Below are 25,385 nucleotides of genomic sequence, written 5' to 3'. Positions count from 1 at the left end.
GCCTGCTCTCAGCCCATCTCTTGGAATACACCTCTGGGCAGCGGCATTCCCTCCTTCCAGGCCTGCGGCCTCCGAGGCCGCATCCACGCTATTCTTCCATGCGGGGTCGCCCGCGGGCGCCTTCGCACCTCGAGGACTTAGGCGGGCCTGGACGGCAGCGCCTGCGGGGAGCGCTGTGCGGGGCTGGCACAGCCTCACAGCAGGGCCGGGCGGTGCGGTGAGGGCAGGCCCCGGGGCAGTACGGCCCGGTCGCGGAGTGGCAACGGGCGTCTCCCGGGGCGGGGCGGAGCCCGGTTCACATCCGGGCAACGCTCGGCGGGCGCGGACGTGGAGCACGCGGGCGGGGCGGCGGAACGCGGGGGCGGCGGCGCGACCAATCAGCGCCGCGCTCTCATCGGTGCAAACAGGAGCACAATGGAGCGAGCGGCGGGCGCGCTGCAGCCAAGCTTGGCGCGAGCGCCGCGCGGCTGACGGGCCGGCTCGCCAATGGGAGGCGGCGCGCGGCTCTGGGCAGCCAATGGGCGTGCTGCGGGGGTGGGCCCGGGCGAGGTTAGGGTGTCCTTGCAGGGTGCTGGGCTAAACTTCACCAAATAAAAGCTGTTTGTGTTGGGGCGGCTGCGGAGCCATTTTGGGTAAGTTCTGCCCCGAACTTTGGGTTCGTCCGCCCGGCGGGGCCAGGGCGGCGGCGGGAATGCGCCAGGGCGGTGCTATGAATGAACGCGGCGGCGGCGGCGCGGGCCGTGGGGCGGGCGGGGGCCGGTGAGGCCGCCGGCCCTGTCATGGCTCCGGCCGCGGGGAGGGGCGGCGGTACCCCCGGGTCCCTCCGCGCCGCCCTCTCCCGCCCCTCGGGCCGCGGCAGCGCGGGGGGGCCGCGGCCCGTCTCGCCTGCCCTGCCGTTCTCCCCCGACCGGGCCTCGCTGACTCCTGGCCGGCTGCGCCGCGCCGGGTGCCCCTGGCAGCGGCGGTGGATCCCGGGGCGTGCGGGGCCGGAGGCGGGGCGGGCTCCCCGCGGCGCCGCGCGGAGGCTCCTTCCGGGCGGGGAGGGGGAAGCGGGCCCCCCAGGTGCGAGGTGCCGGAGTCCGCCCGCGGGGCGCAGTTCCCCCCGGCGTCTCGGCTGCGGTGCTCAAGAATATCAATAATTAAGTCTTTAAACTTGGCGGTCGAGGGAAAGCGGGTCCCTTTGCGCGCTGGAGGTCCCGGGGCGCGGGCCGCCCGCTGCCTGGCCCCGCCGAGCCAAGGCGCGGGGGGATGCTGCGGGAGGGCCGCTCCCACCGCACCGGGCCGCGGGCTCGTCCCTGTCACCGCGGTTCCGTCCCGCTGCGCGCTGATCAGTTGTGACATCGCAGCTATGTCACAGCAGAGACATCACAGTCACGGCGGAGCTGCGTCTCGCCGCAGTCATCGCGCCCGCTGCGTGTCGGTGCCCGCGGCGTGGGATTCCCGTGTGCTCGCCAGTGGCGTTCACTGGCGATGGAGGTGGATTTTAGCCTTGATCAATGAGGTTTGTAGGATGGAGGCTGTGAGAGACACGCAAGCAATACGGGACGAGGAAGCGAAATCGTCAGCTCGGGTTGCCGCTGCGGGAGTGCACCCGCCTGAGAGCGGGTCTCCCTCTGGCTATCAGTTTGCCTGCTGACAACTACACTGAACTCGCAGTGAAGTCGGGGACCGCGGGGCCAGGCAGGCTGCCTCAGTACGTGCAGAGCTGGTTCTGCCTGGTCTGCTGCTGGCCTTTGATATGGTATTTTGGAAATTTTGCTATGAAAAATGCTTTCTTTGTTTCTTCAGGGAGTCGGGATACTTCTAGCCAAAAGCTCAGTCTTTTTTCTTGTTTACATCCTGGTCAGGAAATGCACCAAATGTTGGGGCTGGAGAATGAGGGGAGACGGATGGAAATGGTTGGCTGTGCTTGTGCAGTGTCTGATGGGACTGGGCAGAAGCCTCTAGCACCCCTCAGATGGCACAGGCCTTCCTGGCATGAAGCTCCTGGGGAGCAGACAGATGCTGTGTCTTGTTAGATGTTTATCTGTGACCCCTTCATTTGCAGAGTATTTTTTAAGTGCTGTGGAGTCAGTTGGATTATAGTGTTGCCGGTGGAAACACTGAGCTGTCAGAGAGTGTTTTCCCTGCTTTGAAGTGTTGCTCTTGCTTTTGGGCCCTGTTCAGGTGATGGTATGGGAAGAGGTGCTGTTGTGCCTCTCCTTGCCCCTTGTTTACCTCCGTCATGCAGGAACTCTGCTGTGCTCCTTTGCAGAGAAATTGTAGTTTTCATCAAACTGTTGAAGTATGAAGCAATAACAACATATTTTGCTCTAGGAGTAAATAAGTTGTTTTTCTCCCAAGGCTTTTGGCCTTGAGCTGGGTTGGTTTTGGTTTAGGGCTGCCCCTGAGTTCCTTTCCTGAAAATTGCTTCCTCTTTCACTACAAAGTAGAAATTTGTCTTTGGGGGAAATGCTAATTCAGCCCATGTCTCTGAATTGGTACAGCTGCCTGTTCTTGCAGGTCCTTCAGGGGTGCTGGACATACTGCTGCACTGCCTTCACTGCAGAGATGGGCAGCATGACAGCAGTGGGATGAAGCTCATTGAATGTTGCCTCTCGATTGCTTCAAGTTGAAAAGCACAGTAACTAGGAGAGCTGGATCCTATGTATGTGTGTGCATTGTGCAGCAGAACTGAAAGTGCATGTTTTTATTCTTCAAACGAAAGCTGAAATCAAGGAGAAGACTTTGAGAATGAGTGATCTTGGTTTGTTTTTAGTTCGATGGAGTTTGAAGCCCATCCTGCAGCCATGGCTGTTTATTCCTGCCTGTTCCTTTATTCTCATTCTTCCCAGCAGAAACACAGACTGCTCTGTCCCTGAGGAGGCAGTTGCAGCCCTTTGCTGCAGGCCAGTATGGGTACCCTATGTAAATCTGACACTAAGGCAGCTCTTGCAGTGTTTATCCGTGCTGCAGCTGTGAATAATGCACATCTCCCATGAAAGGTGCTGTCAGGGAACTTGTTACTGTGTTCTGAGTGCTGCTGTCTATTTTAGTAGTATACCCCTTTTTACTGGTTTGAGTTTACCTCTTCCTCCATTGTTCTACATTGTGACCTTAGGGGGCCATACTGCTTGTCTTTGAGCAGGGGTCAGTGCTGTGGGTCTTTTTGGGGTCTTTTGATTTATAGTGCTTGGTAGATGAGGCTCTCGCAGGAGTGTCTAGTTTCCTGACTGCTTTTTACTGCATTTCTTCAGCTGGAAGTAAATCTCTGGCCCCATCTCCACCCCAAAAGTGTAATCACAATTTTTAAGATCTAGTCTTCCTTGAATGATCTTTAATATTTTATCAAGAGTTTCTCCAAACACATAAACTTCTACAGGTGGATAATATAAAGGGTTTCACTGTAGTGGTTTGTGTTATTTCAAGAGGTTTTTGTACAAGCACGTGAACTTGTTTTTGTGAGCTGGGCGACTTTATGAGACTTGTTTTTTGAGAGGCTGCCAGAGCGGGCCTTTGTGTTTTGCTGTGGTGTCCTGGCCTGTCTGGGCTTTGCAGAGATAAGAGCTGATATCATCCTCATCAGTGTGCACATGAAGCTTACCCTCACTAAGGGGGAAAAGCTGATCAGCCTTGTGCTGAGAGTGAGCCCTTAGTGCGGGAATGCAGGCTCCTGTGTTGGATCTGGAAAGCAGGCATGCGTGGGGAGGCTGCTCTGAGGTTGTCTTAAAGAGACATTGTCAAGCTCAGTGGTTGGATGTTTCACTGGGCCTTGGGACACTTGAGAGGGCTTGTTTCATTGCTCCTGCAAGTAGCAGTGAATGCATTTCTCCTTGCTCATTCCCAGTTTCCTGCTTGGGACGATGGGAGTCAGCCTCTGGTGTTTCTGGTCTTACCCTGGTCTGAGAGTGGTTGTTGGAGGCCAACAAGCACTGTTGTGGGGAGAAGATGGTCGGGATGAAGGGTCTGTATGCAGTGGGGCAGCAATGTTTGCCATGGCAGTGTGTTAGTGACATGCAGGGTTTGTGTGGTGGGTTCTCAGCACACCAAAAACCCCATGAAAACAGAATTACCCTTGACTGTGGGAGAGGTGTCAATGCCTGTGTTGCCAAGCATGTTAATGGTGGAACCAAAATCCTCTGAGGAAGTGCTGGGCCCTGCACAGCCCCATACTGTGAGTGCCATGCTGGACAATGCCTGTCCCGGTCTCCAGTGGAATAACAGAGCTGGGGAAAGCTGACCGGCCTGGCAGCAAAAATGGAAAAATGTGGTTCTCTGGGTGTCATCTGGTGACACGAGGAGATTCTGATTTTCTTCCTAATATCTCAGGCTGGTGCAATATGTTTTCTGTGTGATAGGACAATGCCTTCAACTTTCCCTTATATGGGAAAATCTGGGATGCAGCCTAGCAATCCACCAATACGTGGCTAATAATTTTAGCATTGTTATGTTGGATGTGTCCGGTCACCCTAAGAATTAGGGTATACCTGAGACACTGTGGCTGCGCTTTAATATTTAAGGCCAGTCCCTGGCAGATATCTGGAGAAAGGTTATGACTATGCTGTAGGGAATGCCTGAGCACAGTTGGCTCTTTTGGAAGTCAGCTAAAAGCTGGGAGAGTTTGTGCCTGAGTGTAGAACTCTTGCTGTGTGCTGCCCTTGGGCCCAGTGCTTAGAGAAGTGCTGGGTGGTGTTAGCACCAGGTGGGGGTCACGGGAGCTTTTGACCCATCCTTTGTTGTGAGGACCTTCTCTCTGTGGAGGAAATACTGCCTTGAGGTGAAGGGGTGCATGCTGTTTCTGTACTGCAGCCTGTTGTCTCCAAGGCATTCTCAGCCTGTAGTGAGTATAAATCTTGCTCTAACTGGAGCAAAACACTCTTTTTCAGTCCAGGAAAGAAAATGAGAAGCATGAGGAGTCCCAGTCCCTCTTAGCTTTTCATGTGGGCACTGGAAATGTGCTTGCAGAGGCATGTTGAGAATGGTTCAAGGAGTGCAGGTATTACTGTGAGAGTGAGATGTTGCCTTGGCCATGGGGTGCCCATCATATTTTCCAGCCCTGGTTTCCCCTTGAGGGATGCTGCTTCATGATATTGTGAATCTATGTGCTCTGAGATACAGCATACCTTCTGCAGGCACTCCTTTTCACAAACTTTATTCTGATTGTTTTGGGGGGGTGTGTTTTACTGTGGTGTTTGGGAATTTTTTGGTTTGTGTTTTTCCTGGCAAGATTAAGTTTAGATATCTTCTGGTAAAGCTTCCTGGCATTTGTGTGGTTCTCTCTGCCATTTGGCTCAATTGTGATTGGAAGTCTGGGTTGAAATGCAGGTAATTCATTGTTTCCTTTTGGGGTGACTGTGCTGAAAGCAGGGAAGAGTTATGCTTGTCAGTGTTAATTTTCAGAATATTTTCTAAATGTTTCTACAAAAGTATGGGATCTGTGGAGCCCTGCTTTGTATTAGAGTAGGAGACTGTGTCAGGGGTCACGTTGGTGTTACTGGAGGCGCCTGAGCTGGCTGCATGTCTTGTTAATGTGTCTATTGTTGCAAGGGAGGGACAGGGATGGGCAAGGTTGTTTCATTCACTATCTGATATGGTCCTAAATTACTTGTTTGAATTACAGCCTGGCACAGGAAAATTGGTAGGAAGGGCATGTGTGGGGTCCCCAGCCAAAAGCCGGTGCAAAGGCCTAATACGGGAGGCTGTGTCCCTGTGGCTGTCAGTGGACCTGTGTGGAGAAAGAACTTATTGCCTTTAGTGTTAAAACCCTCTGGGATGTAAGACCCCCACCTCTTCCCCCAGGACATATCTCATTTGCATTTCTTTGAAGGCAGAAGCAGGACTTTAGCTCATTGAGGGACTTTAGCCACCAGACCCTCCCTGTTAGCAGCCACTGCTGGGAGCTGTGCTCCCTCTCTGTTGCACTGGAAATAGGTATTTGTTTTGTGGACATAGTTTCATTTTGCACTTCAACCTTACACTGTATGGCTGCCTTGGAAGGTGAATTCTAGCACTTACAATTAATTAGCTACATGCAGGAATGAGGGTGCTGCAAACTTACAGGGGACTTCCACTTCTTTGACGTATAGGTAGGTGAAATATTGGTTCTTTAAGAAACATCAATGCCTTGTTATATATGTGCATCGAGGCAGAATTAAAGTTAGTCCTAGATACAAGAATAAACATTAGTGCTTTGCTATAGATGTGCTGTGAAAGCTGCTATTTTTGTGTGAGCCACTGCCTTGAGTTCTCTAGGTCTTGTGCACAGAGCACTTTTAACCCTCAATATTTCATCTGCTTTGGTTGAACTTAGACTATACTTTAGATAAAATGAAGTTTAAGTGTTTGATGTCTGTTAATTGAGGATCCAAAAAGAACCATTTTTGATGACTTCTTTAAATGCCTGGTGTATCCTTGCGGTACCCTGTGCTTGCTTAGCCTCGGAAGGAGTGCAGTGGGGTGTATGAATGCACAGCCCATTGCTCCTATTTGTATGCTTCTCTGCTTGTTGCTTTAGGGCAAGCAAAGCCCTGTTTCTCAGTGATCTTTCTCAGTCCCTGCAGGGTGCCCCTCACCAGAGTATCTGAGCCTTTCCCAGCATGCACTTTGGTGCATACATAAAAGCAGGTTTCTCTCCTCCACCGCAGACAGCAGAGACTGTGCTCTGTTTGCTGCGCAGTGGTGTTAGGGGAGGCTGGCTGAAGCAAGGTTGTGCTTTCTGTGAAGATGCTGAGGATTCCAGTTGCAGATCTGTTCTCTGAGCTGGTCTCTGACTAAAGGGCTTTATGAACTGAGGCAAGAAGGGGCTACTTTTCCATATGTACTTTTGGTAGCATTTTACTTGCAGTGTGTCTGGGCATGCCTTTGTGTGCTCGCCATTTAAAAGGGCTAGCCAAGCATTGCCTATACCTGAGGAGCTGGCATCACTGAACCCCAAGCATCTGCACAAGAGGAATTGAAGAATTTCTCTTTGGCACTGCTCTCAGCCTCCCATACTTCAGCCTTTCTTGGGATGGTGTAAAGGACAAATGCAAGGAAACAGAGATGATTGAGAAGAGTGTTTCATTAGAGATGGCATCTGAACTCTGGAGACTGTTCTCTCAAAGTACCTTCTCAGGCCTGGAGAACAGCAGATTTTGTCTGTTGCTATTTTGGAGCGAGGTTTGCTACATTTTGTTGGGATGTACAGGCAGAACAGATGCTGTGAGGTGTGGGACCTCCCTAGAGCATACAAAAACTCTCAGACCGTGGTTATTTGGGGTGTTATCTTCCTTGGTGCTGAGGAACAGCTTGGCTGCCCCAGTAACTGGCCCTGCTGTAGGCTGGGGTCTGCCAGCCAACCTTTCTGCCCTGCCCTGGAGTGGGTGGCCTGGGTTTGCAGTGCTAGCATGACAGGTACAGGCTGTATGGGTGCAGGAGCTCTTCTCCAACAGGGCGGCATCAAGGGCCCTCTGTAAGCTAGCTTTCTTATGCTTGGAGAGTGAGCAGTGTAGTAAAATGTCCTTCTGCTCCTGGAGATCCCTTCTATGCCTCCCCAGCCTTCACTGTGTGTGAGAGCACAGACCAAGCTGAGCTTCCTTTATCACCTATTTTTTGAGAACCCTAGGACCAGGATGCAGTTCTGCCTGGCCCAAAGAATAGCTGCTCATGTATCACACACTAAGATGTACTTTGGGATCAGCCTTCAATGCCCATGCGCACAAGCTGTGGTCTGAGATATGGCCATGAAAGGCAAAGCAGGGTTGGCCCTGAGCTCCCTTCAGACACGGTGCACCCCTTGCCACTCTGCCACCTCTGCACAGATGAGGCATTTGGCAAAGCAGTGGTGTCCATCCTGTTGTGAGGACCTGGAAATGTTTAAAATACTGACTCTGTTCTTGTGGCCCAGCTGCTGGTGACTTGGCCACATATCATTCAGCTCCCTGGATGTGTTTCCTCAGGCACATTCCCATGGGCTACTCATTAGATAAAGCAGGAGGGCACCAACTTTTTTTTTCACCCTTTTTCTTTACCATGGTTATAGCAGGAGAACAATGGGGAATACCTTAGTCAGCAGATAGGAGCAAACAGGGATGTGGGGACATGAGGTGAATGACTGGCAGGGGTAAGAGTGATCCACTCTGGAGGTCTGTGGCAGGGAGCTTCAATTGGAGCAGACTGACAGAAATTCATGAAGAAGTGATTATCAGCATGACTGGACTCTGCAGTAGGGTCTCCATCACTATATGATGCTGTGGTCAGTGTTGCTGTGCCTTCTCAGCATGAAATCTGCTCAGGTTGTCAGATGTGTCCTTCATATGTGTCTACAGCCAAGTCTTGAGGTGGATTGCATTTGTTCACCTTCTCAGTAACCCTGATGTCAATGTTGATTTTTTGTTGTTATTTTAGCATTAGAAAATAGAGGCACAAAGGGTTATGATTGCCTCTGAGGAACTGTTTGCAGTGTGGCAAAGCTGTTTTCTGACAGCTTGAGTTTGCTATGCAGGATGTTAACAACAGCAAAAGGGGAAGATCTGTACTTTCAAGAATGCCATCTCATTTTTTCTCCATCTGCGTTGGGATAGTATGAGTTTGGTGTAAAGGTCTTAAACCTTATAAAATGTTCTTTGAATTGGCTAACTGTCAAGGCCTACTGGTTGGGCTGGCTTTTGTACACCTTTCTTACTAATAAAGGTTAAATTATGTGCCTTGTAGTTTCTTTGTAGGGACAGTGACCTTGGAGATGGACTTGGACATCTAAGTGAAGCTTTGAGCACTTGTGAGACATAAAAGGCAGCAGGAAAATGTGCAGAGTGCACAGGGTGCTGGTTTTTGCTGAAACCACTATATCCCTCCTGGTAGCTGGAGAGCAGCTGGATGTTTTGCACTGATGCAAGAAGCCTCTGAAGCAGCTAACAGTAACTCCTGTGCTCTCCTGAGCCCAGTAATTCATCAGAGGCTTTTTTTCTAACACTACTGGAAAGTCTGGCTCCTCATGACTGCTGGTCCAGGAAGCCAGCAGGAGCTAAGCCTACAATTCTCTCTGTACCCAGGAGTAACAGCCAGGCACTTCAGGGAAGAGAGCCTGCTTCCAGCAGTAAGAGTATGTCCTCAGAGCTTCTTTGCCCATTTCTATCTAAAATGTAGCTGTCACTCTGACCAGAGGCTTTCCACAGCTTCTTTGGCAGCTGAAGCAATCCTGCCTTGTGGAGGAGCAGATTGGGTGGACTGTCCTGGGCTGAGAGGACTTGCCCACTGGGCATATTTTTGGTTGCCAGCAAGCTGGTCATGCCACTGCATTGAGCTGCTGTGAGCGGTGAGCTTCTGACTCCCACAGGCCAGGAGAGAGGTTGTGAGCTGGCTGCTTCCAGCCTGTAGCAGGATACCAGAGGGGTGGGAGAGCTGTGCAGGATGCTGTGGAAGTGACACTTGGCCATAGGCTTTATTGGCTTCTGGAGCATGAGACTCTTATGTAGCATGAGACTACAGATACTACATTTTTCTTATTTTAAAGTATGAAATTAGGTGCTGGGAGTGTGATGGAAGAAGTGGGAAGTCTTTATGGCCACTGTCATTATCTATTCCGTGGACACTCCTTTCTCGTTGGCTTGCTGGTAAGCATGCTGGGGCTGGTGAATAAAGTGGAAGGAAAAGTTGGTACTGGTGATGGAGGAATGGCTTGTTAAGATTTGGCAGACAGGGCAGTTAATTTGGGCTATGTGGTGGCCTGGATTGGATGCCACACTGGAGCATGTTTGTGTTTAATGGGTAGCAGAGGTCTGGAAAGCACTACATCAGTGATGTGCAATGAGCTTTGCTGATGTGTTAGGAGCTCGAGCTGAGGATGCTCTTGACAAGGCACATGAATCGTGCTGGTGGGATACTGCTCTGCCAGGGAGCCACTGTGGACCACTGTGGTGTGCAGGAGTGCTGCACATGTTCTTGCACACCAGTGCATATGAAATTGTGCCTCTTGGCACTGAGGGTGGTCAAGTGCCTGTCCCTGTGGGACCCCAGCTGGGTGTCAGCCATGAGCCTGGGCAAGCTTGGCTTGTCTCCTTTCTCCCTTGACTGCATAGGTACTGCATTGTAGAGATTTGATTTGGTTTTCCTCTATTTTTTTTTTTTTTTTTTTTTTGCCTTACTGATGTTGAGGATTAAAATCCACTGCCTGAGGCTTATGAGCAACTGTTTGGAGTCAGACTCTTGGCCAGCAGATCAGAAAGGCAACAGACACAGTAGGTTTGAGAAGCCTATCTTGCTCCTGCATGCTAGGGTAGCAGGATGATGACATGGGAAAGGGCACACAATTGCTGCTGGCTGCATCCCCATGATGGGGAAAGGGGTACAGCTGACACTGGGTGCAACCTCGCTCTGCAGGCAGCCACCTTGCAACTCCTGTGCCACTTGGGAGCAGTGTGTCTCCTCATTTTGGGCTGCTCATGAAGGTGATGAGGGAAATACATTTTGTGATGAGCTCAGATGTGGTTTCCCTCTCTTTAGCAGCAAGCTGTAGTGCATATCTTTGTGTGCACGTTGAATGGCCAGGCACAGCTTTGTGTTCATGATGTGCCTTCACGGAACAAACAGAAGGGGTATTAGCCATTCTGCTGCTTTCTCTTCGCTTGTGCTGTTGGTCCCTCTTCACTGCTGTGCTTGCTGGACTCTGAGTGAGCCCTCAGTTCTCAGCCCTCTGGCACTGTGCAGCTGATGAAGGTCATTGTGGTTATGGTCTTGGGTTAGGAGCTGCATTTAAAATCCCTCCAAAAAGGAGCTATTGCTGGTTCTGCCACATGAGCTTGTCATGAGAGTCATGAAGTGCAGCTGACTGAAGCTGCATTACTGGGGACACTGTCCAGCCTGCGTGTGCACTCTTGCTTGTTGGGTGCCAACAGAGCATCCTCTGTGGACAGGCAATGGCACGAGCCCAGGTGTTTCCCCGGGGTCTCTGATGTGGCTGCCACTGTGGGGCTGAGAGCTTGGGAGCAGAGTGTTGATGTTGAACAGGCTTTTTGGAGGAGAATGCTGTGCAGCATCACCATATTCCTTTTCCAAGGGAGCAAGTGGTAAGGAGGTTGTGGTGATTTATTGCCTGCTTTCAAAGTCTTGTTGTCTGTTCACCTGTGGCGTGGTGGAGCTGGATGTCCTGGGAAGGTACTACAGGTTTGCCATGTGCTTTTGGTGTCCTTATCAGCAGACCTCTGGGCTCCCCTGGCCCCTCAGAGAACACAGTTCATTCCTCTCCCACCCCTTCTTCTTTTTTTTAAAGATTAAAATATTTTGAGAACAGAAAATTGCTTGCAGCATGGCTGTGTCTCTTGGAACTGGCTGTTGGTGTGATGCTCTGCCTGTCTTGGATACATGTACCTGCCTGACGTGTGTCTGCTCCCTCCCTTTGGGTTATTTGGACCTCCATGTACTCTCCTTTTTCCCTTTGCTTCCTTCATCCTGCTGTGTGTCCTTCTCAGGAGTGTGAGGCCTGTGTACTCTTCCCCCATGGTGCCATGGAGTGTTACGGCAGCTCTGAGATGAAGACCACTTGGCTGTTTGATGAAGCCTCTCCTGATGGCTGCTGAGGGAGTCTTGTTTTCTGTAGCTGTGTGAGCAGAACTGGGAAACTGCTTCTCCACAGCCTCCATTTGGGAAGGAGAATATTGCAGACTCCACAGCCCCCTGCATTGCTGCTGCTGCTCCTCTCTTGTTAAACTACTGGTTATTTTTAACTTGGAAAAATTACAACCCGAGATTGGCATTCTCTACCCCCAGTGGCGGGCTGGAGGCAGGATGTGGGGGAGGCACTGCAGAGGCTGGGAATGCGGCTAGCCGCTCCAGCAGGCCGGTTTCCAGGGGCTCATACCCCCCACAGCCCTGTGCCTGCCAGGCTGCGCAGAGGCTGTGCGGTGAGGCTGCTTCTCGCTCAGCACGGATGGAGGTTCAGCCTGGATTCCCATGGCGAAGGCACAGAGCAGCTGCAGACACATAAACAAATCCTGCTGCAGCAGGCTGTAGGGAGAGAGCTGTTCTCTGCCTGCCAGGCTGCTTGTGTGACAGCCTGCAGACAGGTAGCTGTTTACAGGGACTGGGTACTTCCTTCGGAGAGTATCCTGCAGAGATGCTGTCAAGTGACAGAATGTGCTGTGGAGGAGCAGCCAGACGGGTTGCTGTTTTGCCCACTGGAAGAGGCTTTGCTGGACCATGTAGCCCTCCCTAATTCAACTTGCAGAGAGCTGTTGGGGAGGAGCCAGGGGGAGAAGTGTCAATTTTGCGCCATGGTTCTCTTTCACCCCTCCCCTAGCTCTGCCTCTAGTGTTTTGCAGGCAGTTGTGTTGTCAGAGCGTGTCTCCCCTGCCTGGAACTCCCTGAGTGATGGGAGCACCTCTCTAAATCCGCTCACAGGGAGATGTTTCCGCGGAGCCTCTTTTGCATGCAGCCCTCAGGAATGTAATTCCTTGAGTCCCTCTGGATTGCAGCAGACACTCAAGTTTCAAGCTCCGACAGCTCTGCTGGCTGAGATGTGCCTGTGCAGCCCTGCCTAGGAACAGGGATTGATGAGGTAGCTAGGCTCAAACAGCACCCGAGTACTGCAGATGTGTCTCTTTGCTGCTTGGTGTCAGAAAACATGTTGGTCAAGCCAAGCATAAGAATAACAGTGCAGGTTCCAGGTTCTGCTCTTGGTGTGTCCCAACCAGATCTGCGAGTCCTTTACTGTTGTTCACCTGCAATGTGGATGCATCAGGTGGGGAGAGTGGCTGATACCTGGGCCCTGCTTGGTTGTCCTTGGGCTTGCTGTCTGCCTTACTGACTGCAAAGCTATTGAGGAGGTTCGTCTGATGTGGAGGTGCTGCCAGGGCCTGGGGTCTTCTGCTCCAGCTCACCTGGGAAAGCCTGCCAGATCCTGTCAGTTCTGATTTGTCATCTGCTATTCCATAGCTCTTTTAGTGATTAGCCAGGAGTAGCAGGGGAACACAGCAAACCTCTTGGCAAGCAATGACCAGTCCTTGTGTCAGCTGACTTCAGGCAGATGCAGGCACTCTTCCTGGCTCCTTTGGAACCAAATTCTTGTTTGCTTGTTGAGACTGGTCCCTTACACCCAGCACTTTGATCCCATTTGGCATGACATGCTTTGGGCAGTGAGCTGGTGTGAGGCTCTCCAGGCTGTGGGATTGGGTACACCATGAGATACTGAGGCTGTTCCTCTTACCTCAGGTCAGGACTTCTGAGAGTTCCTGCCAGAGCAGCATTACTGATGTTTCAGCTCTACAAATGTGATGCCTAACCCTGACAGAGAAATGACAGAGCTCACATCATCCCTATATGGTAGGGAATGGCTACTGGCTACTTCCTTTCCTCAAGACTGTAGGGTTTGTTATCAGGCATGAGACACTGCTCTGTGTTTGAGCCAAGGGCTGCTCCTACAATGACAGCAGGTGGTGGAGAGCAGAGCAATTCTTTGGCAGCCAGGGCCAGAAGAGCACCTCTTCCCTGAGAGAGCTACTCTACAGCTTATGTGAAGCAGTGGGGTGTTCCCTCCACTCCAGAATGGTGTGAACACAGAAGGACAGCTGCTGACACTGGGACAGGGATTGGTGTGTGGAGCAAAAGACAGACCAGAACTCTTTACTTGCAAGACAGGCTTCTGAAAGCTCTCAGTTGTCCCCTTGTCTGGTGCCCTTTGTTGCTGCCTTGTGTCTGGCAGGGCTGAACAGTCCTTGCGTTGTGTCTGTGGGAACTGCCTGCAGTTCTTATTTCTAAGGCTTCTCATCAGTTTGTACTGTGACCTCTGCCAGTGTTTGTCAGGGCAGGTTAGTACATTCTCAGATACCAGAGCAGCAAGGCAGTGCTGAGCTACCCAACTTCCCTTAGGCTAGCTGCCATCCCATGAGTGTGGCTTGCTACTGGCTGGCAGGCCTGGGCAGCAGGTTTGGACCTGGCACTCCTGACAAATCTCTTTTCCTTCAAGTTGTGCCCAAGCACTGGGAAGATGCAGCACTTCCTGGGGTACATCAGCAGAGCAGACCTCCTTGTCTGAAAATCAGTAATTTCATAGCATGGCTATGCAGTTCTTTATCTTCCTGCTTGTCCTTCAGAGATGCATACAAAGTGCTGTGCCTGTTTGACATCTGTATTTTCAAGGGATCCTTCTTGTCATCAGAACTACAGGAGGGAGGAAAGAGAAGGGCTCTGTGATGCTGAGGAGGTGAGTGAGGCTTGCATCTCTCACCTTGAAGGAAGTATCACCAGAAGAATGCTGATAGATGGAGGTTGGACACTTCTTGATGCATCTATCTCAGAGGAGCTGCTTGCAGTGATGCCTTGTCCTGGGCACCTCCCCTCCCTGAGCCTGCTTTGTGTGTGTCATGTGCTGCTCTTGCACCTGGGAAGAGGAAACCCTCTGGCTGCAGGGAGCTGGAAGACAAGGTCATTCTGGAGAGTGTACATCTCCAGTGGGCTAGTGCTAGGTAGTTTGGGGGATGAGTGAGGATATGGGGAGCCAGGTGTACTGTATTAGAGCACTTCTCTGGTTTGTAATAATCAGAGGGATCTCCAACCTGAAGTGTGGGGCTCTTGTTCCTCTTGAATGTCACTGATAAGCCACCAAGGGATGCTTCCATTCTGCCATGTAGGAAAAGTAGCTGGAAAAGCTGCCGATGTCTAAATCAAAAAATCATAGAATAGATTGGAAGGAATCTTAAGTTATCTAGTTCCAACACCTCTGCCATGAGCAGGGGCACCTTCCACTGAATGCACTTTTAGCTCAGGGTTGTCAGCTGAGGCATGGACCCAAATCTGTGTTCGCAGAGTGTTGTGTATTTGTAGTGTCATTATGTGGTCCTGGCTGGCAGTGTGCCCTTACTTTCTAGGAAAAGTATCTGCTGGAGGACCTTGTCACCTCAGCAGTGGTGCAAGGCAGACTGTCATCCCATTGGACCCAGCTTGCTGTGCTTCAGGGGAACAGGGGCTCTCACACTGAATGTCTGCTACATGTATGGGCTGAAAATCAGAATTGAAGTGTACTGAGTGGAGTCTCCTCTGGAAATCCTCAAAACCTCCCTGGACACAATTCTGTGAGACCTGCTCCAGGTGAAACTTGCTTTGTCAGGGTGCTTGGACAAGATGATCTCAAGAGATCCGTTTTGAATTCCAGCTGTTCTGGGATTCTGTGTAGTGGTGTGTCTCTGCTTACAAGTTTGCAGTGTCCAAGGCTGTTTCCTGGTTCTGCTCTTTGCTGCAGCAGCTTTGGAGGGACTTGAGGGCAAAATTCCTATTTAGCAAGGGCAAAGAAAGATGGGTTATCACCAGTGTTTTTGGCACATAGGTGGACATGCCCACACTGGCCTGTGGGTGTCCCTTGTCTTTCCAGAGGTGGCTTGTGAGCTTTGCTTCTTTTTGAGTCCCAGGTCCTGTTGTGCTTAGAGAAAGCTACATGCCCCTATTTATTTGTCTTTCTGAAGGGGATCATTAACGACCTGGGGTGTTGATTTTTGTTTTAACTGCACTTGTTTCCTAGCTGCAGCCTATTTCCACAGATAAAATCGATGCTTTTTACCCTTCGAAGAAGGCTGTCACCTGCCTCTTCCTGGCAACTGAACATGGCACTGTGCTGCAGGAATGTGCTCTAATAAAGTAAAAAAAAAAAATGCTGCTGTGCTGAATAAGGTGTGTTCTCAGGTAAATGCCATTCGTTTTTGCAGATGCTGAGGCCTCTGCTTTGTCTAGGTGTGCGGCACTTTTGCCTGTTGGTGACAAGCCTACACACATGACATGGGGGGACAGGCACATAACATGGGGGGACAGGCACACGACCTGAAGGGACAGACACGGCTGTGCTCATGTTGCCCCGGGCAGCACTGGGGCTGAGCTGGCCTGGGGGAGCTTCTGAGCTGCAGCCAAGGCATGTGGACATGTACACATGTGCTGTGGGTTGGGGGACCTGGGGGCACCTGAACCATCAGAGAAGAGAAGAGAAGGGAGGACAGGTCTTGAAGATAATGTGGACCCTGGAAGTAAAGGCAAAACAAAATTAGGACTGCGTTCAGAGCTGCTGACTCCCACCTTCCTCACCGTGCTGCAGATGAGATTTCCCTTCAGGAAATGAAAGTTGCTCTTTGGATAAAAGCTATGAATAAAACTTTCTTTCTGAAGTGCCTTGATGTGTCCATGACTGAGGGGCTATTGGAACATCTTGAGACAAAGAATGCTTGAAAGGATATTGGTGGAAGTATGCAATGGGAGAATGCCAGAGATTGCACTCAAAGATTGAAATTTGTGTGTCTGAAGTCATATGTGGTGGGCCCAGTCTTTGGCAGTGATTCTGTGGGGATCTTGGGAGCATGTGCAGGTTTTGGAGAGAGGGAAATGCTGAGACAAGTCTATATGTGGCCCCAGGGGAAAGATGGGGTAACCTCTGAATTTGCCATGTGCCTTACTGGTTTTGGGGACTGTTTGACGGTTTTCTGTGAATCATAGTATCAAAGTATTTTGGAAACAGTGCTTAAGATCTTTGAGCCCAACTGTAAACATTACACTGCCAAGGCCACCACTCAACCATGTCCCCAGGTGCTAAAGCCACATGTCTTTTAAATTGCTTCAGGGATGGTGACTCCAGCAGTACTCTGGGCAGCCTGTGATAGTGCTTGACTACCCTTTTGGTGAAGAATTTTTCCTTAATCTCTAACCTAAACTTCCCCTGGTGAACTTGGGGCCATTTGTTCAGCTCCTACTATGTGGTAGATGAGTCCACCTGGCTCCACACTCATGTTAGGGAGCAATGAAAAGTGAGAAGGTCCTCCCTGAGCCTCCATTTCTCCAGGCTGATCTCCCCCAGCTTCCTCAGCCATTCGTCATCAGACTTGTGCTCCAGATCCTTCCCCAGCTCTGTTTCCCTTCTCTGGCCGTGTTTCCTGAAGGTTTTTCTTGTCACAAGGAGCCAAACCACTGAATCCAAGCTCTATCCCCCTACATCGTTTCTCCCAAAGTGGTCATCCTGTTGGGACCCTGAGAACTGGTCGTGTTTGACTGACCCTCGCCTGTGTGTATGTGTTATATTACAAGGAGGAACACCTTTTTGTCAGGTATTTTTGTGGTCAATGGAATTACGTTTGAGATGTAGCCTTTTTTGAGGGTGCACTGCAAAAACTGGATGGAGTTTGAGATGTGAGAGCCCAACAGCAGAGTCTCCTAAAAGGCAAGTAGAACATAAACTGAGAGCAACTTGAATGGTGCAGATGCACCATTGCTGCTCTTGGAATAACCTGTGGGCCTTTTTGCATGTTAACACATGCTATGTTTTTAGCTCGCTGGCTGTGGAGATGATTGGATTTGTGGGCCAATGTAATTACATCTCCTTTCCGCAATATATATTTTAATGTAATTCAGTTTTAGGTGGTGCTGGTGCACTTTATGATAAAACTCCTCTGTGCAGCTGGAATAATCCTTGCCTAGCTCTCTTTTACAGTGCAAATCTGTGCCTCAGGTTGGGTCTTTTTAAGGTTTCAACAAGAATGGGTGTTGTTTTTGAGAAAGAGGTTACAGATTTTTGATCTTTTACCTGTCCATATAAAAATTCAGCCAGCCTCAGCACACCATCAGCCTCTGAAAACAAACATTTAATTTTTTAAAGTTCTGTTTGTTGCTGTACTCTATTGCCTTTGCACCTGAATGAAGGAGGGCAGGAGTCTGACACCATGTTGAAGGTTAGGATTTTTCCTTTTTTTTTTTTTTTTTTTCTCTTAGGGAATTTTCTCCCGTGTGTTGCCTAAGAGATGATAATGAGGATACTTAGGAGAGACAAAAGAGGTGGCCAAGATGGGGCGGGGAGGTGTGCATCTGGCTGTAGAGATTTCTCTTGGGAAGGGCAGAGATAGCACAAGATTTTGGGTGAGGGGCTGGGCTCAGCCCCTTGCTCACTCTCATCCTCGGGATCAGAAGTGAGATGGGCAGGCTGCCACTGTGGGGGGAATTTGCTGCCACCGGGGAGTTCTGTCCTGCACTGCTTTCTGCTTACCATGGGTGAGCTTCTGCTCACAAGAGCAGCTGATGAACTGGGACCTTTCAACACCTGACCTCACTGGAAAGGGGACCCCGGCCCCTTCCCCCTTCCCAGAGAGAGCGTCTCTGGCTCCTTGCAGCAGCTGCCTGTGGGAGCCCACCTTCCTCTGCCCAGCCCTGCTGCTCCCTGCCGCTGCTGCGGGCTTTTTTGGTACGCTTTGGTACCCCCCATGCCTGCCGGGAGCCCCCGCTGCTTCTGCACCGCTTGGGGCTTAGTGCTACACTTTGATTCGGTGCCTCCAGAGGTCTGCTGCCTTTGCCATTCCAGCTGCTGCTTCTGAGGTTCCTGCTGCAGCTCCTTTCACTATCTCGAGGTGCATCGGGACCGGCTGCTTCCCGTGAGTTTCCAAAGGAAGCCCCTTCTCCATGGCCGAGCTGGGCCACAGCGCCCCCTGCAGCTGCGGGGGAATCACCACACCCGCCCTGCCCGGCCGGGAGCCAGCAGTGCCCCTGCCGGCTGTGCCCGGAACTGCACCAAAGGGGAAGGTGCCTGCAGCCAGGGGAAGGCTGGCACTGGGTCTCTGTGTCTGTTGTTTGCTATTGTTTGTTTGCCTTGTTACACACACACACATGCACATGTAAAGAACTGCTATTCCTTTTCCTAGATATTTGCCTAAAAGTCCCGTAATTTCAAAGTTAGAATAATTCATAGTGAAGGTGGTCATATTCTCCATTCCAAGGGATGTTCTCACTTTCCTAGGCAGACACTTGTCTTTCAAACCAAGATACACCACCACAGGCTTTGTGTTGCCTTAAATGGAGAAATGTCTTTTTCTGAAACCTTGTCCTCATTCTCCTCCTGAGCCTGAGACATGGATCCCCAGGTATTGCACAGACATTGCACAGATAAAAATTTCTCCCATCCCAAGTGTTTGGCAGCCACCTTCTGGCCCTACTCCAACGGCAGCTCTCATCCTTCAGTCCTGTCTCTAGCCTTCTTTTTCTTGGGAATGGGTGGACATGGCCCTGAAGCCATGTAGGCAGACCTGAGACTTTTTCTAGCATGGGTCTCCTACTGTTTCCTCCTGGTAGTCCCCTCCCAGCTCTGCCTGCTGCTCCAGGCTTTCTCTTCGCCCTAGCTCTTTGCTTCTGGGGAAGCTCTAGAGAAGGCTGCTGAGCCATTTTTCAGACCAAAGGTTTCTCTAAGCCCCATCTCTTTGCAGGCCGTCACTTTGCTTTGGCAGCCCATTGCCATCCATGTTTCAGTTGTACATCAAAGCTTCTGTCCATCAGTGTTACTCTGAATCTAATTTTATAGCAGAACCTTTTGACAAGAACTACTGTACAAAAGGCGATTCCTAGACAAGGGATCCTGACAAACTAAAATAATTTTTGGCCTACCATTTCTAACCTTGTTCCAAATGCAACTCTAAGATTTCACTTTCTGTCAGCCTTAGATGTGGAAAGCCAGATAGAGCTCTTCCAGCCCATGTATCTTGGCAGCCCTTTTCCTGCTACAGTCCAAGTGCAGCTTTAGACTTTGTCCCTCTCACAGCCCTAACCCTAATCCTGGCACTAGCACCTATTTCCACAGAGCAGTTGAATAGGCCACACAACCATTGCCTGGATGAAAACTGACCCAGCCCAGCTGTCCTACCAGCTCCTGCTTGGCTTTTGAAGCCCTGGCTCAGCTGTAAGCTCTGGCTTTCACTCAAGCCTCTTATATTTTGTGAAGAACTGCAGGGAAGATCCCTAACCCATGGCTCACACCAAAGCTTTCACTCATCCAGGGACTTTGGGCTGCTCTCACTTGTCTTTGGCAGCTGCCTTCTAGCTTTGCTCCAGCAGTAACACCAGGTATTCTGCTTTTGAGCCTGACCTCGTGTTTGCCTGTGGACTGTGAGGCAGGGATATTAGGAAGGGCCTGCAGCCATTTATTTTCTGGCAAAAGGTGTCTCACACAGGTCTCTTGGCAGCCCCTCTCCCCAGGCGCAGTGTAACCTTTCCTTTCAGTCCAGACTCTGACCTGAGCTGTTTTCCAGCTGAACTGTAGGGAACCTTCTAAACCATTTCCCAGGCCAGCCTCTTTACCTTTTGCTATCATTTTCCAGCTCCACACGAGTGCTAGACTCTGGACCCTGATGCTGGTTTTCCAGCAGAGCCTTAGCTAAGCTCCCCAGCCTTTTTCCTAATGAAGGCTTTTTCCCAGGTGAGGCTTCATGCAGTTGCTTTTTTGCTCAGGTGAGCTCTGCTGCCTCTGCACCTCTGGGTTTTCTTTTTCTTAGCCATAGCCCTGATTTTCCTGAGAAGCTGTAGAGAAGTTTTCTACCAATTTCCTGGACCAGTGTTTTCTCCCAGCCCAGCATTCTTGGAAGCTGCCATGTACTTTTGCAGCCCCAGTCCAGCTCCAGCTCTGGACTTTCAGCATTATCCCAACCCTAATCTTACTGCCAAGGTCGTTCTTTCAAAAGGTGTCTGCAAACTCAGATCTTTAGCAGCCCCTTCTTTCTTCTAGTGGGCCCTTTCTGGCACCTCTCGAGCTATGAATTTTGGCTTTCCTTCAGCTCTAATCTTAATTTCACATTTGAAGCCCAGCCAAGGCTGGGCAGGGAAGGCTTCTTCCACATCAGGTGTTCTGTGTCCTGGCAGTGCTGTTACAGCCCCACTTCTGCAGCTGTTCTATGCACGTGGAGGACCTGTTCCCCAGGCTTGCCAGTGATGCAGAACAGGGTTGAGCTGGGGTTCCTTAAAATTTTGCGTCCATATTTCTGTTTTGGTTGTTGTTGTTGTGTTGTTTTTTTGGGGTTTTTTTAAGTCAGAAAACTGCTGTTTCAAAGTCAGTGAGACAGGGATTGGGCAACATTAACTCACTTTTCTCCTTCCTTCTCATTTGCTCAACAGGAATACCAGGCACTCGTGCCTTTCATCAGCAGGGCTGTTGAAGTATGTTAGCATAGACTGGCTGCTCTTCCCAGTTTTGCATCCAAGCTTCAGATTTAGATTCTGGCATTGCTACTAGCATGCAGCATTGGTGGGCAGTTTTTTTCTTGTGGAACAGCCGCCTACAGAAGTTTAGTTAATAGTGCTTGTTAGACTTTCATTGGGGTATTTTCATTTTGAATGTTTCTAAGTGTCCTTTAAATATCCTCCTGAGATGTGATATGGTGTGGTTGAAACACAGCAAAATCCATGGACACCCCAGACAACAGGCTTCTGGAAAGAGGGGAGGTGCTTTTTTGAGACGTGGGCAGCTTCTGCTGCCACCCTGGCATGGAGGCAGTAGTGTCTGAAGCTGAGATCTCATGTTGCCATAAGAAACCTCTTTATGAACACAAATAGTTTTTCAGCCTGTAAAACAGTTTTAGGGATCTCATGTGGCTTTTAAAGGTACTCTGTGAAGATTTGATGGAAAAGGAGCCAAGAGCACATTGCTGAGTGCCTGTGATGAGAGGTACGAGCTCTGATACGGGCTGCCCCTCGGAGCTTTGGCCAGCAGTGCTGCATTCCTGTTGCACTGGGGCTGCACCTGCTCCCTTCTGCTCTGCAAGGAAGGGGAAATATCAGGATTGAGCCTCGGGTGGAAATTTTGCCTATTTTATATTTTAAATAAGTAAAAACTGCAGTCTGGAAAATGGTTTGGAAAAAGCAAGTCTGAAGTTTAAACCCTCTTGGAAACCTTTTCCTCTCCTTGGGATAAGCAACAACGAGAGGGTATAACAAGCTGTCAAGCCGTTCTCCCACCAGGCTGGGTGGCCAGCACCCTGCCTTCCCTGGCCCAACAGTGCTCCCAGAAAACTGAAAATAGTTGGTATTTCCTATCCCCAGAGGAATTATCTGATTCTCTGCAGCTGATCTGAGCTATTCTCAGAGATAACAGCTGGCCTGGGCAGGGTTCTGGGTTGGGGGACCCAGGCTGGGTTCTGGAAGGAGCTCCATTAGCAGCCCTCAGTGCAGGGCTGGCTGTGGTGGGTGCTTTCCTGCAGTCCACATCCCCACCTGTGCAGGCTCGCTTGTGGTGCCATTCCCAAAATGATCTGGATCTGGGCAACCTTCACACAAAGCTCACTGTCATTGTCACACAAGCTGATAAATATCAGAAATTATTTATTCTTCTGTGGTAATTTAAACACTGACAGTTTTGGACACAGGGTTGTTGGGCGGACACGTTAGTGTTTGTTTGGGAGCTTTATGCAGCTGGAGCTGATCCATCAGGATTTCCTTCTGGTTGCTCTCAGTCTGCAGGTGAGGAGGTGTGTGTTGCAGCATCTTCCCAGCCAGACTGAAGTAGCAAAACAGTGAATGCTACATGCTGTGGTTACAGACTGCTAGCTATACTGTATGTAAATTTAATTAATATTAGAGAGTATTGTTTGAGATTTTGTTGTCTTTAAAGTTTCAAAACCTGGCCAAAAATATGCGTATCACGTTAAATCAGGGGATTTCTTTGAGTTGTGGATTTGAGACTGCTGTGGGATGTGTCTGAGGTTCTCTGAGATCTGTTTGTGGGCCAAGGGAGACCCTGAAGAGCTGTTGTTTCCATATTGTGATAAGTTGCAGGCATGCTAGCATTGTAACTATTTTTGCAAACCACATACTAGGAATTCCTTGGTGTCCTGTGGCAGTTTGTTTTAGATTTCCTGCTTCCAGCACTGTGACTTTGCAATGCTTCTTACAGACTCATGGTCACAGTGGCATTGGGGATTTCTCTGTGGACCTCACATGTCATGGCAGTAATCGTGTGGGACACACTGAGGTGGGTGCATATGGGGACACTGGGACCTGCTCGGAGGGTGCTACCACAGATGCCTCTCACCCAGCCTGCTGTGGCCCAAGAACTTCTCAGACCAGATGGTAACAGTGATATTTTGGACATGTTCAGCTCTTAAGGCAAATGTGGGCCTGAGAACAAAGTGTGCTGGGTCAACCTGATACTGTGGTAACTCCTGGGTAGTCAGACTCACAGAGGGGCTGTGAAATGTTTTTCTGGGCTGGTCCTTGCTCTGAGCAGGCATGTGGCCAGAGATGTGCTTCCAGGGGCTTTTAAAAAACCCGGGGATACTTTCTCATTGGGAGAGCACAATTGGAGAACAGAGGCTGGAAGCTGTTCTTGGTAGGGCTGTGTACCTCCTCTTAGCATTGTGCTCTGAAATGAGGTGCAGTGGGTCCTAGGATCCCTCATGCTAGACAAACTGATCTGGCGAGGAGCTCTTCCTTAGGGTACCAATTACTCTGAGCCTTCTCCAGCCTCCTGAATTTGCCTCATTTGCTCAGTTATGCCAGTCCTTACAAGCACTGGATGTGCTGTGGAGTTGCTGGTCACTTCAAGCAGAGTTTTGGTTTGGGTTTCCGTGAGAATTGAATGCAGAAAGGGTGAGTGCTGTGTTTTTTCCACCTTCAGCCATCTCTGACCTCAGGCTGGCCTTCCTGAAAGCACAGCCCCTGGTATGCAGAGCAGCAGGAGAGCTGGGGTCTGTCACGTGCAGCATTCATCCTGCTTTCGCACCATGGGGCTGCCTGTCTGCTCTTTTTAGCCCCCTATATGGGGTAGAAATAAAAATACAATATAAAATAATATAAAGACAGAAGCAAGTTAGGTGCAGAAAGCCAGGCTTTCTGTTCTAGCACTGTCCCTCACAGGAGCTTGGGACAGAGCTGTGAGAGGAGGTTCTCTGAAGCACAGAGAAGCAGGGCCATGCTGTGTGACATATGGACAGCCCCAGTAGAGGTTTTGGTTTTGAATGGTGCCATAACTTGGCTGTTGGAAGATTTCTGAGTAGAAGAATCATGAACTGAGGCTGGGACATCACCTGGGCAGCAAATTTACAGAGAACATAGTAGTTTAGAACAATAGAGGAAGGTGCAAGAAGAACTGCAGCCCATGTGAGCTGGCCTCTTTGAGGAGGTTTAATGCTGTCGTGGTATTGTCCGAGCACCTCTTGCTTCACTTCCATGCTTCAGAGCTTTATGTTGCCTGCGTAGCTGTAAAATCCTTGCCTGGCATGTGTGAGGCTGTGTTTGCAGAAGTGTACTCTGCTGAAGGAACCTGTGGGACACCCAGGACAGTGATAGCAAGGTGCTGCAGGTATCAGGGCAGAGCAAGACTCCCTAGGAGCGAGTCCTATCAGCCATAAGTCCTGCTTGCCAGGATCCTGCACTTGGAGTGTGCATTAGTACCTGTTCGTTATACTCCAAACAGAATCCAGCTACTCCTTGGGTGCCGTACGCTTGTACCTTCTCCCACCATGTGCAGAAGGGTACTCAGAACATCTCTTGGCTTGGCTTCATCCAAGTGCTCTCATTCTGCTGGGTTGCTGTTGGAGCACAAGTTTCCTGTCTAATAGTGGTGTAGCAGCTGCACGTACAAATGGAGTCCTTGGTGCTGTGCTTATGTTGCCCAGCACATGAATCAGTTGGGTTGCACTTGAAGGTAAATGCACAAGTGTGCATTTTGTTTGCTCAGAGCTAGATTCTCAGCAGGTGGTGTTGAGCAAGCAGGAAATTGGATACTTTGATATAGAGACACATTGTTTAATGGAAATTGTGGAAAGGCACTTTGGCTTTCATGCTAGCATCCATCTCTCCCTCTGGCATGCAACAGGATGTAGGCAATGGCAGTCTGTCTTTCCATCAGGTATGATCTTGAAAAGCATCCTCCGCCGTGGCCCATCTGTGATGGATTTGTCCTGGACAGTCCTTGGGGCTGCTCACAGCTGTCTGTGACAGTTCCAAAAGGCAGTGCTACCTCCCAAATGCTGTGGCTTCCAAATGGAATGTTCCTTCGTCTCTACTTATGTGGATGAGTTAGTGTCATGGAGGGGTGCTGGGCAGCCCACCCTGGCCAAGGCTCTGGACTCCCAAGGCTCAAGCTCAGATGCCCTGCAAGCACTGTGGCTAAGCCAGGCTGAGTAGTTTGCACATGCCTTTGGATATATATCCCTGTTACCACTCTAGAGCTTCATTCCTTTTTCTTCATATGTTGACCTCCTCTTCCAGACTTGGCAAGCGTGTTTGTGCAATGCCTGTTAAAAGTTCTTCTCAAGCCCTGGAGATCTTGTTCCTTTACAGGCTTACTGTGGCCTCTGGGGCTTCTCTGTGCCTTTGCTCTCAGCTCATTTTCAGTGCCCCTTTTCCTCTGAAGATCATATTGAGAAGATCTTCTCCCATTTCTGAGGGAAAACAGAGGTGAACCACTCTTGCAGGACATGCACTGAATGGAGCTGTGTGTACAAATGAGATAAAAGATCGCTCCTCACAGGGAGCTGTGGTTGCTTTCACAGAGTGCTCATGGTACTGGTGTTGGGGCTGGATGTCTGGAGTAAGCTGCATGTCCACAGGATATTGGGAGCACATATTAGTGAGCCTCAGCCTTTGAACTGGTAAAATCTGTCCTCCAGCTGCAGAGGAGATTTTGGCCACTCGTATGGGAAGGCTGTCAGGAGAGG

The 25,385-nt window shown here is 50.2% G+C and overlaps 1 protein-coding gene across 9 annotated transcripts in view; it reads left to right on the top strand.

Annotated features, from left to right (window-relative positions):
• Positions 1-399: 399 nt before the first annotated feature.
• Positions 400-25,385, top strand: part of CHD6 (chromodomain helicase DNA binding protein 6) — an 89,499-nt gene continuing 64,513 nt past the window's right edge. For 3 of the 9 annotated variants that reach the window (XM_063404775.1, XM_063404772.1, XM_063404770.1), the window contains exon 1: positions 401-632. The gene's annotated coding sequence lies outside the window, so the exon portion shown is untranslated. Of the gene's footprint in view, positions 633-25,385 lie in introns of all 9 variants that reach the window. The other 6 variants (XM_063404771.1, XM_063404769.1, XM_063404767.1 and 3 more) reach the window with 3 other exon arrangements.

This window comes from Prinia subflava, chromosome 8 (genome assembly GCF_021018805.1).
Source record: "Prinia subflava isolate CZ2003 ecotype Zambia chromosome 8, Cam_Psub_1.2, whole genome shotgun sequence".
Lineage (NCBI taxonomy): Eukaryota > Metazoa > Chordata > Aves > Passeriformes > Cisticolidae > Prinia > Prinia subflava.
Note: the sequence above shows the minus strand (reverse complement) of the source record. Positions and strands in the feature narration are given on the sequence as shown.